General features: G+C 38.2%; 1 pseudogene; it reads right to left on the reverse strand.

Moving 5' to 3' along the window:
• Positions 1-3,608: 3,608 nt before the first annotated feature.
• Positions 3,609-11,611, reverse strand: LOC110570200 (annotated as a pseudogene).
• Positions 11,612-13,411: the final 1,800 nt, after the last annotated feature.

Below are 13,411 nucleotides of genomic sequence, written 5' to 3' on the forward strand. Positions count from 1 at the left end.
CTAATATAACACAGTGTGTTAACCATACTGGAATTAAATTTTTTTAATTGAAAAGCTGATTCTAAAATTTATATGAAAATGCAAAGGGCCAAGAATATCCAAGACACTCTTGAAGAAGAATAACCTGGGAGGACTTGCTCTACCAGTTATGATACTAGCACAAGCACAGGTAAATTGTCCAATAGAATATAACCAGAAAGACACCAGTCATATATGGATGCTAGACTTATGATTAAGGCAGCATTGCAAACAAGGCAGTGAGGAAAGGATTTCTTTTTGATAAATGATAATTAGCTGTCCATGTGGAAACAATGAACCTTAACTCTTACTTTGCACCATAAGCAAAATCATTCCAATTTAATTTTACATAACTTCCTCAACTTACAATGATATTCTGTCTTAATAAACCCATCAGAAGTTGAAAATATTGTAAGTCAAAATGCATTTAATACACTTAATCTATCAAACAGAATAGCTTAGCCTAGCCTACCTGAAATGTGCTCAGAACACTTCCATTAGCCTACAGTTGGGTAAAATCACAAAGCCTATTTTATAATAAAGTATTGAATATCTCATGTGATTTACTGAATACTGTACTGAGAGAAAACCAGAATGGTTGTATGGATACAAATGGTTGTAAGTGTGTCAGTTGTTGACCCTTCTGATCACATGGCAGACTGGGAGCTGCAGCCACTGCCCAGGATCACTAGAGAGTATCACACCACATATCACTAGCCTGGGAAAAAATCAAAATGCAAAATTCAAAGTACTGTTTCCCCTAAATGCTTACCACTTTTGCACCATCGTAAAGTCAAAAAATCATAACTCAAACTATCGTGAGTCAGAAAGTGTCCTCAGTTCTGAAAAGCAAGAGTACAAAAAAGTATTAACCATAAAGAAAAAAAACCCGATTAATTGGACTATCTTAATACTCATTTTAGTATTTAACTAATACTGAAATTACCTAATTTAAGTAATTTACTTAATTTAGGATTTATTTTTTATTTATTTTTTAAAAAGATTTTATTTATTTATTTGACAGAGAGAGACACAGCGAGAGAGGGAACACAGCAGGGAGAGTGGGAGAGAGAGAAGCAGGCTCCCTGCTGAGTAAGGAGCCTGATGCAGGGCTCAATCCCAGGACCTTGGGATCATGACCTGATCCGAAGGCAGACGCTTAACTGACAGAGCCACCCAGGTGCCCCTTCATTTAAGATTTAAATTAAGACTTTAGTTCATCAAAAGACACCATTAAGAGAGTGAAAAAGTAAACCACAGAGTGGGAGAAGATATCTGTCACACCAATTACTTACAAAGAACTCCATATATATATATATTCCTATAATTAAATAAGAAAAATGACAACCCAATTAAAAAATGGACAAGAAACTTGAAGAGGCATTTCAAGAAAGAATATACACAAATGGGCTATAAACATGTGTGAAAGAACTCAATAGTATGAGTAAACAGGTAAATGCAAATTAAAACCACAGTAAGATACTACTTGATGCCCAAAAAGAATGGCTAAAGTAACAAACAGCTGACCTACTGGGATGGATGGCAACAAGAACTTTCATACATGGCTGCTGAAAGCATCACTGGTACAACCATTTTGGAAAATTGTTGGCTGTCATCTACAAACACTAAATATACAAATACTCTCTGAACTAGACTGCTAGGGTTGCCATACAAAATGCCACAGACTGGATGGCTTAAATGATAGAAGTTTATTTTCTCATAGTTCTGGAGGCTAGAAGTCCAAGATCAAGATGTCAGCAAGTTAGGTTTCTCCTGAGGCCTCTCTCCTTGATTGGGGATGACCTTCCTCTGTGCATGTACATTGCTGGTTTCTCTCTTCTGTTTCCAGATTTCCTCTCTTCATGAGGACAGATTGTATTAGGGTAAACTCTAATGCCCTCATTTTAATTTAATTACCTCTTTAAAGGTCCTATTTCCAAATAAGTCACATTCTGAAGTACCTGGGGTTAGAGCTTCAACATATGAATTTGGGGACAGACACAATTCAGTCTATAACACTCGACCCTCTGGATTCCCCAAATTCACATCCTTTTCAACATTTACTCCATCCCAACAGCCCCGGGAGTCTTAACCAATTCCAGCACCAACCTAAGTTCAATGTCTCATTTAAATATTATCTAAATCAGGTATGGGTGAGACTCAAGTAATGTATGGTTTATTCTGACGTAAAATTCCTCCATAGCTGTGAGGTTATGAAACCAGACAAGTTATGTGCTTCCAAAAATAATGGGCCAAGTATAGGACAGACATACCCATTCCAAAAGGGAGAAATTAGAAAGAAGAAAGGGGAACAGGTCCCATGTGGGGGTGGCAGCCCTGTCTTCTGGGCCTACTAAGGCAGCAGCATCACCCTCTGGGCGCAAGTTGGCAGGAGCTTGACCCATTGAAACTGAGGAGACAGCCCCACCTTCCAGACCTGTACCCTCTGGTCCCATGGTGGGAGTGAGTGGCAGTCCTGCTGATCTCTGAATTTCCTTCAGGGTTATTTTTCCCTTTTCTTGAAGGATAACCTTTTCACAGCTGGATATCTCTATTGTTGTGTCCTATAGAATCCCAGAAGTTCAACAGACTTCCCCCACTTTGTCCCATCTCTGCCCCCTTCAGTCCAAACTGAGGGTGTTTCCACTCATATAACCTCATCTCTATCCCTGGCTTCTGCTGAGATAGCTGCTTAGATCCATGGGTCATACTTACAATCTCTTTTCAGCCATACCTTTGGTATTCACTCCAGAAGACACTTTCTTATTTTTTTGTAATATGAATTGGCTGAAAATTTTCCAAATCTTCAAGTTCTGATCCCTTTTTGTTGAACAATTCCTCGTATATATCTCTCTTCTCTCACTTTTTACATGCAGTAAGGAGAAACCAGGATGCACCTTCAACACTTTGCTTAGAAATCTCCTCAATTAAATATCCCAGTTTATCACTTTCCACAGACACCATAACACAATTCAGCCAAGTTCTTTGCCGTTTTATAGCAAGAACTGCCTTTCCTCCAGTTACCACTAACATAGTTCTCATTTCTTTCTGAAACCTGACCAGAATTGCTTTAATATCCATATTTTGGAAACAAAACAAAACAAAAACAAACATCCATATTTCTCTCAATAAAATCTAGGCTTCTTATAACTTGCACAGTAAAACTCTTTCAGTCTCTATTCATTACCCCATTCCAAAACCACTTCTACATTCTCAGGTATTCGTTATAACAGTACTCTCCTTCTTGGTACCAAAATCTGCATTTAGTCAGGATTCTCCTGAGAAACAGAAAAACATAACTAATAGGATGAGTGTGCATGTGTGCATGTGTGCGTGTGTGCGTGTGTGTGTGTGTGTAGAGAGAGAGTGATTTTTTCTTTTTTTGTTGTTTAGTTTTTATTTCAAAATCATAAACTTAATTCTGCAATCCAGCTAGACTTGGAGGAGAGTAAGAAAAATATGGAACTCATAGAACTGCAGCAAAAGCACAAAGATTATAGGATATTTCAAGCAAATGGGGGTGAAGAGTTGCTCTCCTGAGCTCCAGAAGGAATGGTTTGGTAGTTAAGATAAAATACAAGTCAAATTTATTAGATTTGTCCACAGTCAGCAAGGTGATTTTCTTGCTGGTCTTGCCATTCCTGGACTCAAAGTGTTCCATGGCTTCCACAATATTCATGCCCTTTTTCACCATACCAAAGACCACATGCTTGCCATCCAACCACTCAGTTTTGGCAGTGCAGGTGAAAAACTGGGAATTGATAGTGTTAGGTCCAGTATTTGCCATGGACAAGATGCCAGGACTCCTATGCTTCAGGATGAAATTCTCATCATTAAATTTCTCCTCATAGATGGACTTGCCACCAGTGCCTTTATGGCATGTGAAGTCATCACCCTGGCACATAAATCCTGGAATAATCCTGTGAAAGAAGGAATCTTTATAACCAAATCCTTTCTCCCCAGTGCTCAGAGCATGGAAGTTCTCTACTGTCTTTGGAACGTTGTCTGCAAACAGCTCGAAGGAGACACAGCCCAAGGGTTCATCATCCATGGTGGTATAGAAGAACACTGTGGAGTTGACCACGGCTGGGTGGCATGGGTGGCCCCAGGAAGGTGGTGGCTGTAAGGCCTGATTGACTGATTTTTTAAAAATTGGCTCCCACAATTATGGAGGCCAGCAAACCCCAAATCTGCAGGATGGGCCAGCAAGCTGGAGACATCAGGGATGTGCATGCATAGGGGAAAGGCCCTGTGAGGACACACAGAAGATGGCCATCTGCAAGCCAAGGAACCAAACTTGCCGACACCTTGATCTTGGACTTCCAGCCTCCAGAACTGTGAGAAATAAATTCCCGTTGTTTAAAACACCCACACTGTGGAAATAACCCAAGTGATTATCAACTGAAAATTGCACTGAGTAAATTAAAATTTGACTTCATTTTATATGAAGTCTAAAAAACAGAAAAAATTAAGTTTTTTGGCTTTGAGAAACATGCCTAGGTGCATATGTTATAAAGAAAAACAAGAAAGTGGTTACCTGTAAAGTCAGGATATGATTACCATTTGAGTGGGGAGTTGGTAGTAATGGGGAAAGGGCATACAGATTGGGAGCTCCTGAATGTGCTGGGGAAGATTTCGTTTCTCAACTGTATTGTTGGTTACATGAATGTTTGCCTGTATTTATATATCTTTGGTTTGGACCCTTTTCTGTACATGTGTTATGTACCTCTAATATTTTAAAGGTTAAAAATTGTCAAGACCAGTCTTTCCTAAAATAGAGCTAGGCCTGGAATAATGCCCTTCTTTTCCTTGTTTCCAGTTTTAAGAGAAATGATTTTTTATTAAGAATAAGATTGACTAGGGGTGGGGTGCCTGGGTGGCTCAGTCGGTTAAGCGTCTGCCTTCGGCTCAGGTCATGATCCCAGAGTGCTGGGATCGAGTGCTGCATTGGGGTCCCTGCTCAGCAGGACAGTCTGCTTCTCCCCCTCCCTCTGCCCCTACCTCCTATCATGCTCTCTCTCTCTCTCTCGCTCACTCTCTCAAATAAATAAATAAAATCTTAAAAAAAAAAGAGTAAGATTGATAATCCTTTTAGAAGAAAAATGAAGCCTGACTTTCAACACAAACGATCTACTAAAACAAATTATAGATCCATTAATGCTCTAAACACAAAAACAAACAGTGAAAACCAACATTATGAACTTATTAGTAAAAACCAGGAATATGTCTATGTAACTTTGGAGTTTAAATAACTTTGTTAGCTTGATATCAGGCCAAAACCCCATAAAGGTAAAGATAGATTTGATTGTATTAAAGTTAAAAACTTCTAGATGGAAAAAACCCCTAGGATACGTTAACTCAAAATGCACTTGGGACAAAGTGAAACATTTCATCCCATATATGTCAGTATTTCTTTTTCTTTTTTTTAAGTAGGCTCCATGCCCAGTGTGGAGCCCAACATGGGGCTTGAGCTCATGACCCTGAGATCACACAGGTGCCCCTCGGTTAGTATTTCTAATACATAAAGAGCTTCCACAGATAAAAAAGAAAAGAATGAAAATGAAAAAGTAATAAGGAAACAAATAGGCAACACAGTAAACGTTTGGAAAAGGGTCAATCTTATTAGAGTTCAAAATATACAAATTAAGACAAAATATTGCTTAGATTTAAAAGGTAATAATAATAGCCAGGTTAAGGGACGTTCTGAGAGAAAGAGCTAATAATAATCAGTTTAGAGGAGAGTCTGAGGAAATAGAAATGAGTACTACCACTCGGAAGAACCATTGAGAATATTCATCCACATATCTACTTCTAGACATTTATCCTTTGAAAATATAAACTCTTGCAAAGCTACAGAAGGATATACCTGTATGTTTACATGTGTCTGGATAGCTACCAATGGATTATTTATAATGGGAAAAAATAGAAACAACTTAAATGTTTATTAATATGGAATTATTTCCAAAAATGTATGGCACATCCATAGAATGACAAATTGTCTAGCAATAAAAAGAATGGGAATACGACAACAATCTAGTATGTGACCAAGTAAGTTGTCATAAGTATAGCATGTAGAGTGTGTCTCCAGTATTGAAAAAACAAAACAAGAAATAAAAGAATATATTTGTATAACTATAGAATAAAATTCTGGAAGACTATACACCAGTTAAGTATGGTTTTATCTTTGGGGGGGGTTGAGATTATAGGACACATTTACTTTTCAGTTTGTGTAAAGGATTGTTTCATTTGTAACACATATGCATGTATTATTTCTCCCAGAGAAATATTTTCCAAAGTTAAAATTTTAAACTGAAATGCACATGCCTAAAATGCCTTTTAAACTTGAAAGGAGAAAAAAAGTCAAACTAGTAATTTCATAAAAGTGTTGAAACCATCCAAAGAAGTATGAGCGAGAAACAAGTTGTAGCAGAATGCATAGTCAGAGCTGTAGAAAGTTCACGATTTCCGGCACCTGAATCACAGCTGTATACCCACACAGATGATAGACTGTGCAGCTGAGGCAGAAAAAGGACAGTAATAATGGAAAACAAGAGGCAATTAAAAAGGCCCCAAATAAGAAAGCCAGATTAATAATTTGAAAATATTTTCCCCAACTGAAAGCATCACAGCAAAGATTTGTAAAGGGGACAGAATTTTCCCTCAAGAACACCCCCAAAGAATCCACAGGTACTTCACCGTTGATTTTTTTAACTATAAAGAGAAAGACAAGTCAGTGAGAGGAAAGGGGTGACTGCAGGTAAAGATGCCACGAGAGGAGTGATTTCAGACCTTGCCTTTGGGAAACATCACCGCAAACATTGCCAGGCTGGGTTTCTCTTTTAAGGCAAGACAGAACAATTCTGAGGCAGAGACTCTAATATGATGTCTCCATAAAATCCTAGAGCTGCAAAAAGCAACAAAGATCTAAGAGGAGGCAATATACTTATGAGGCAAATTAAGACAGTTTTATGAAGAAAATGACAGTAAAATCACCTTGTGAGTTCCAGAAAGGCATAGTGGAAACACAAATCTCACTGGATGTCTTATGTGACCACGGCCAAAGGGAAGTGCCTAGTATTTGGGGTACAAGAGCTAAACTTCATGACATGTGTAGATGAAAATACTTGGGTTAAAATATATTGATGTTAAAAGAAGAAAAATATGTCGATTGGCCAAGATTGTCTTTAGTATGGTTGAAAGGAGTGGTCTTCAACCTGAGCCATGTGTTAAAATCACCTGGGGAGCTTCTAAAAAAATATCCTGCCCTACTACACACTGGCCAAATAATTCTGAACTTAAAACAAGTTCAGAAACTGCTGAAAACAAAAGATGAAAAAGAATATTATAAAAGTTACTATAACAAATGACTAGGAGCATTAGACATATTTACAATATTAAGTAAAATAGGTGGAAAACTACAAAAAAATGAGAGCCAGAATGTTTGTAATATATATATCAAGCTGTTGATACTCTTGATTCATAAAATCTCACACCCAGATTTCCCAATTTACAAATAGGCAAAGGATAGCAACAGCAATTTGCAAAAGAACAAGGCAAGTGGCCAATAAAAAATGGGAAGAAAAATAGTGTGACCCATGGTAATAAAAGAAAGGCAAGTTAAAATGAGTTACCATGGCATTTAACCTGGCAAAGATTTTTAAAAATTATAATTCTCAGAGTTAGTGAGGGATTAATGAAATAGAAATTCCTCAACATGTAACAAAGAGTCTTAATAATCATCTCTATTGACCTGGAAAATCTGCTTTTGGATTTCCACGTTGGAGAAATAATCAGGAATGTGCATAAGTGTGTCTGTACCAGGAAAAGCACCGCAGTTACCTATAACAGTGAGATACTGAAAACAACCAGTATGCCTAAAATTAGGGGAATGGCTAAAAAAATGGTGTCGTTGTCATAAAATTCTATACCATTTAGCCACTAAAAATTATATTTTAAAAATATTTCACAATATAAAAATATGCTCACTTTATAATGTTAAATTTAAAAGGCAAGACTAAAGAATGGTAACTACAGTGTAAGTCCTGATATGCCCAGAAACAAGATAGGAGGAAGTAGAATGCCACCAGGGACCAACTTAAGGACAGTGCACAGGCCAATACATGAGTGAAATTTCTTATAAAAAGAAGATGGCAAAGGGACAAGAAAGAAAATCCAAGGAGATTTTGCCATTGTATAATAGAAGGTCATCTAGCCATCTAGCTGCCTGCTACCTGGGTTCCCTGGGTAAGTTGTTAACCCCCCGGGACCTCAATTTCCTCAGTCGAAAGAAGGGAATAACCTTTTTGTTGTAAGGATTAAATGAGAGAAGGTATGTAAAGCAATTTATAATACCTTACATAACAGTATCTCTACATGACCCATTTAAAATAATAGTAATGATACTAGTAATTGATGTTTATTAAGTACTTATTCAGGTTCAAACACTGTGTTTTGAATATTATTTCATTTATTCTTCAAAACCATCCTATGAAGTCAGGAACTACTATCTCCATTTTACAGAAACTGTAGAGCAGGGAGTTAAAGTAACTAGGTCAAGCCCAACAGAGTACATAAAAACTACAGAGATGTAGGATGATGCAGAGGTAAAATTAATTGCAGACTTCACCATTATATCATCAGATCTCCGTGGCTCTTGAGGATCCACTGCTCAAGGACAGACCACTGGGTTGGAGTCTCAAATCTGCCACAAGTTAGTGCCACAGGGTTGGCAGAACTCTGCCCATCACTTGGCTTTCTTGTCTAAAATGAAGGGGTTCAAGTGCCAAAGGCTGCAAGCTGCTTCCTCCCTCTTCCCCTTCCTTCTCCCCCTCTTGGGCACACAGGCATGTGTGTCTGTGTGTGCGCCTGTGTGTCTCTGTGTGTTGTGTGTTACCCATCTAGCCCTGACATTCTTGTCTCTGTGGTTAAATTAACATATGAAGGAAACATACAAGAAAGATAATAGATTTGATCCTCAAGAACCTACGGTTAAACCCAAAAGGTAGGGGCGCCTGGGTGGCTCAGTTGGTTAAGCATCTGCTTTAGGCTCAGGTCATGATCTCAGGGTCCTGGGATCAAGCCTCACATTGGGCTGCTGTTCAGCAGGTAATCTACTTCTCCTTCTCCCTCTGCCCCTCCCCCCCCCACCCGGCCCCTGCTGGTGTTCCCTCTCTCGCTCACTCTCTCAAATAAATAAATAAAATGTTTAATAAAATAAAGTAAAACCAAAGGGCACTTAATCCCTGTGGTCTCATGGAAGAATTTCTTGTTTTTGATTTTTAAATTGTGGTAAAAAAAAAAACCACATCAAATTTGCCATCTTAACCATTTTAAAGAATATAATTTAGTAGTGTTAAATATATCCATATTGTTGTGCAACTAATCTTTAGAACTTCTTAATCTTGCAAAACTGAAATTCTATATCCATTAAACAAGAGCTCACTCCACACACTCCTCCCCAGCCCCTCGTAACCACCATTCTACTCTCTATTACTATGAATTTTGCTACTTTAGATACCTCACATAGGTAGCATCAAAAAGACAATATTTGCTAGCCCTCCCCCACTTTCAAGAGTTAGGGCTACTTATTGTCCACCAAAAGATGAACAAGTTCTGCAAAACCAAAGTGGATTAGCCCAATTTTCAACTGGAAAAAGCAGAAAACTAGTCATTATAAAAAAAAAAAGTCTAAGACTTCAATTTACCTATTTGAGGAAAAAGTATCTTGAGTAAGAATTAATTGGGTGGGTGAAGTGTCCTGTCAACCAACAATTCTTGACTACCCTGCACCTTACACTTAAAAAAACATTAAAATTTTATTTGAGCTCTTTATTTCCATTCCTTTCTATTACCCTTTAGGGTACCATTGAGGGCTTAACTATGAGTAACTTTCTGGGAAAATGACAGTTGTTGCACATGACCTGCAGAATTTGAAGGTATATCCAAACTACCCCTTTGTCTTCTACTATCCCTTCTTATTTCTGTTTTCCATACACTTGCAAGACCAATCTTCTCATGATTTCAGGGAAAACTCCTGTTCATCTGCTCCTGAATGTCACCTTAATCTTAACTGTTCTATACACCACTTTGGATGCCCACTCTGTGCCAGGCTTTGAGCTTGAGGGTTATGGGTGGGACTGTAAGCAAGACACCACCACGAGTTTCAAGGGGCTCACCATCCAGTGGAAATTACACATGTTAAGTAAATAGTTATACTCAATGTAATAGTGAGTGTGCATACAAGCCCTTAGCAAGCACCCACAAACAAAATGTGGCTATTGAGAGGTTTCACAGAGAGGATCATATTCAGGCAAGATCTTAGAGGATAAATATAATTTTTCAAGTAGAGAGGGAAAGGGTTATTCAAGACAAAAATAAAAGCATATCCAAGGAAAGATCAAGACAGAAGACATCAGAATGATAGCAAAATGGTGGATAGGCACTTCCAAGCTCTTGTCCTTCTATAGAAACATCAACAAGCAAGCAGAAATTGTTAAAACCAACTTTGTCAGAACTCCAGAAAATAGTCAAAGGCTTATAGCAACCAAGTAAATGCTGAATCAAGAAAATTTCAAAACGATAGGAAATCTTTGTTTCCTTGCTTACCCTATCTCTAGCACTTCAGTGGTCTTAAAAAAGAAAAAGGTATTGTTTTTGGTTGTTTTTTGTTTTGTTTTGTTTTGTTTTGTGACTGGTTTATTTCATTTAGCATAATGTCTTCCTGGTTCATCCATGTTGTACCATGGATCAGATATTCCTTCTTTTTTAAGACCAAATAATATTTCATTATATGCACACACCACATTTTGTGTTTCTCTTTATCCAACAATGGACATTTCACTTGCCTCCACCTCTTGACTATTATGAATAATGCTGCTATGAACATGGGTGGGCAAATATCTCCTAGAAATCCTGCCTTCACTTCTTTTGGATATATACCCAGAAGTAGGATTGCTGGATCATATGATAATCCTATTTTTAAATTTTTTAGGAACCTACATACTGTTCCCCACAGTGGTTGCAGCATTTTATAATCCTAACCAACAGTGCACAAGGGTTTTATAAGCTTTTAAAAGAAAAGAAATGTCCTCTGCTATACTGACTGTTTCAAAGTACACAAAAAGAAGTGTTAAATTTCTTTCAAAAGGCAAATATAATTTGATCTTCAGATTTGTTAAGTATTCCAAATAGGCCAACTTCCTTAAATTTAAAATCAAATATCAATACATAGAACATAAGGACTCTTCAAAAGATTTGTTTGTTCTAGAAATGAAAAGTTAATATAACATTGGGAAAATAAAATACTACTTATCTTATTAATAAAAGAAAAATTATTAATATATCAAATAACCAGTATTATTACTTCAAAATCTATTCTTGACTGGCATATTTTAAAATGACAGTAATGGTAGCTCATTTTTCTTAAAAACAGAAAGATAACACATATAATCTATAATCTTACCTTTTCTATTTTTTTAGATTTCAATCTAAATTCTAGATTGAGTTTTTTTTATAATTTAAAAATATGTAGACCTATTTGTTTTCTTGTTAGTTGTGCATTACCTGACTGTATGGAAAGAGATTCCAGGGGCATTGACCAAAAACATTCTAGAAGTAATAAATGTATTTGATAAAATGGCAGCATAAGGTAAAACTATAAATGCTGCATTCCTGAGACGCTTAACTAGAAAATACAATTAAATTCTTTTTGTGAGATGATTGAAAACAACAACAAATAACCCACCAAATAATCTGGGTATTCATTTACCTGGGCAGACAAGAAATTCATACGTCAGGGCTCAGTTGATTCAGTCTTTTAATAAGAAAAAAACATGGCCCATTGCATAATGGTACACAGGTTGTGATCTTATGTTAAAAAAAAAAAGATTAGATGCATCCACATACGACATGGATGTAAGTTACAGAAAGGGCTGGGGGAAGGCACTGGAAGTGGGGTTGGGGGTGGTGTCACCAGAGAACTGTCACTTATTACTTATATACTTTCCTATTACTTGAAATTTCACTAACATATATTCATGTGTTGTCTATGTGACTTTTTTAAACAATAAAGAGAAGAAAAATGTGGCCCAGGTCAGGAGCTCACTTGCCGGAAGTCAGTGGCAGGGTGGGACCTAGACCTAACACCTGATAGCCAGATAGGGCTGTGGTGGATTCAGGAGAGCAGAAAGGGCAGGAGTGAGAGGACACCACGTCGCTCTGCTGTGCAGGCTCAAACGCAGCAGACTCACTACCCAGCTCAGCCGGACAGTCGAGGCAAGCCCCCCACAGGAGGTAGCATTCCAGCTAGTTCTTGCACAGTAGGAGCCAGCCACATGGAGGAAAGGGCAGACAGTGCTCTATGAAGAAGGACTGGTACCAAGAGATTTCTACATTCAAGAGGAATGTTCTTGGAACGCAAATAATCAGTCTATGTCAAATGCCGGAGGAAGGTAAAAAAATTAAGGGTGGCAAAAATTCCACTGGATTTGGGTGGAAGATGGGTTACAAACTTCAGGATCAGTTTCCATAGAGTTATGGGGTGGAGGTCAGATTGCAACAGGTCAAAAAGTAAGTGAGAAGCAAGAAGAAAATAAATGCAAACTACTCTTTCAAGAGAAACGAGATGAGGAGAAAAGAAGCTGTGTGACCACTCACAGGCTCCTGGGTGAGATGCAGGTGGTCACTGGCCTGAGGAAGGTTGTAGAGGTTTAGGGAGAAGGATGGAGAGGGAGTGGACAAGGCGCATAAGGAAGAGCTGGGGGGCGGAAGCATTAATTGGGTTGCATTAAACTGCAGGACTGTATGAAGTTTTTCTCCTATAACCCTCAGTGGCCTGTGTGTAGGATGAGAAACGGGATTTGGCTAAATCGGTCCAAGGCTAACTGAAGTGTAGCAGAGGAGATTCGGCAAGTAGAACAGTGGGGTGGAGGGCGTGGCTGGTGCTGGTGCTGGTCGGAGAGAGCTGCTAAAATGGAGACTCACAGGACCTGGATTGTAGGAAGAAAAGGGAGGGCAGTGGGGCCACTGAACTGGAGAAAATGAGGGGTGGAAGAATGAGTGCGGTGGAGTTAAGAAGGGGAGGAGGGGAAAGAGATGTGGCCAGAAAATGGAAAATTAAAACTTAATAGCATCCTAATAAGATAAATTGGTCTTAGAGCCTAAATTAATTATAATTTGTTTTAGCTGCATATAATAGAAAACCCACCCCAAATAAGAAGTTTATCTTTTCTCACTTATTTTTTTTTTAAAGATTTTATTTATTTATTTGGCAGAGAGAGACACAGCGAGAGAGGGAACACAAGCAGGGGGAGTGGGAGAGGGAGAAACAGGCTTTCCGCTGAGGAGGGAGCCCGATGCGGGGCTCGATCCCAGGACCCTGGGATCACGACCTGAG

This window comes from Neomonachus schauinslandi, chromosome 3, assembly GCF_002201575.2.
Source record: "Neomonachus schauinslandi chromosome 3, ASM220157v2, whole genome shotgun sequence".
Lineage (NCBI taxonomy): Eukaryota > Metazoa > Chordata > Mammalia > Carnivora > Phocidae > Neomonachus > Neomonachus schauinslandi.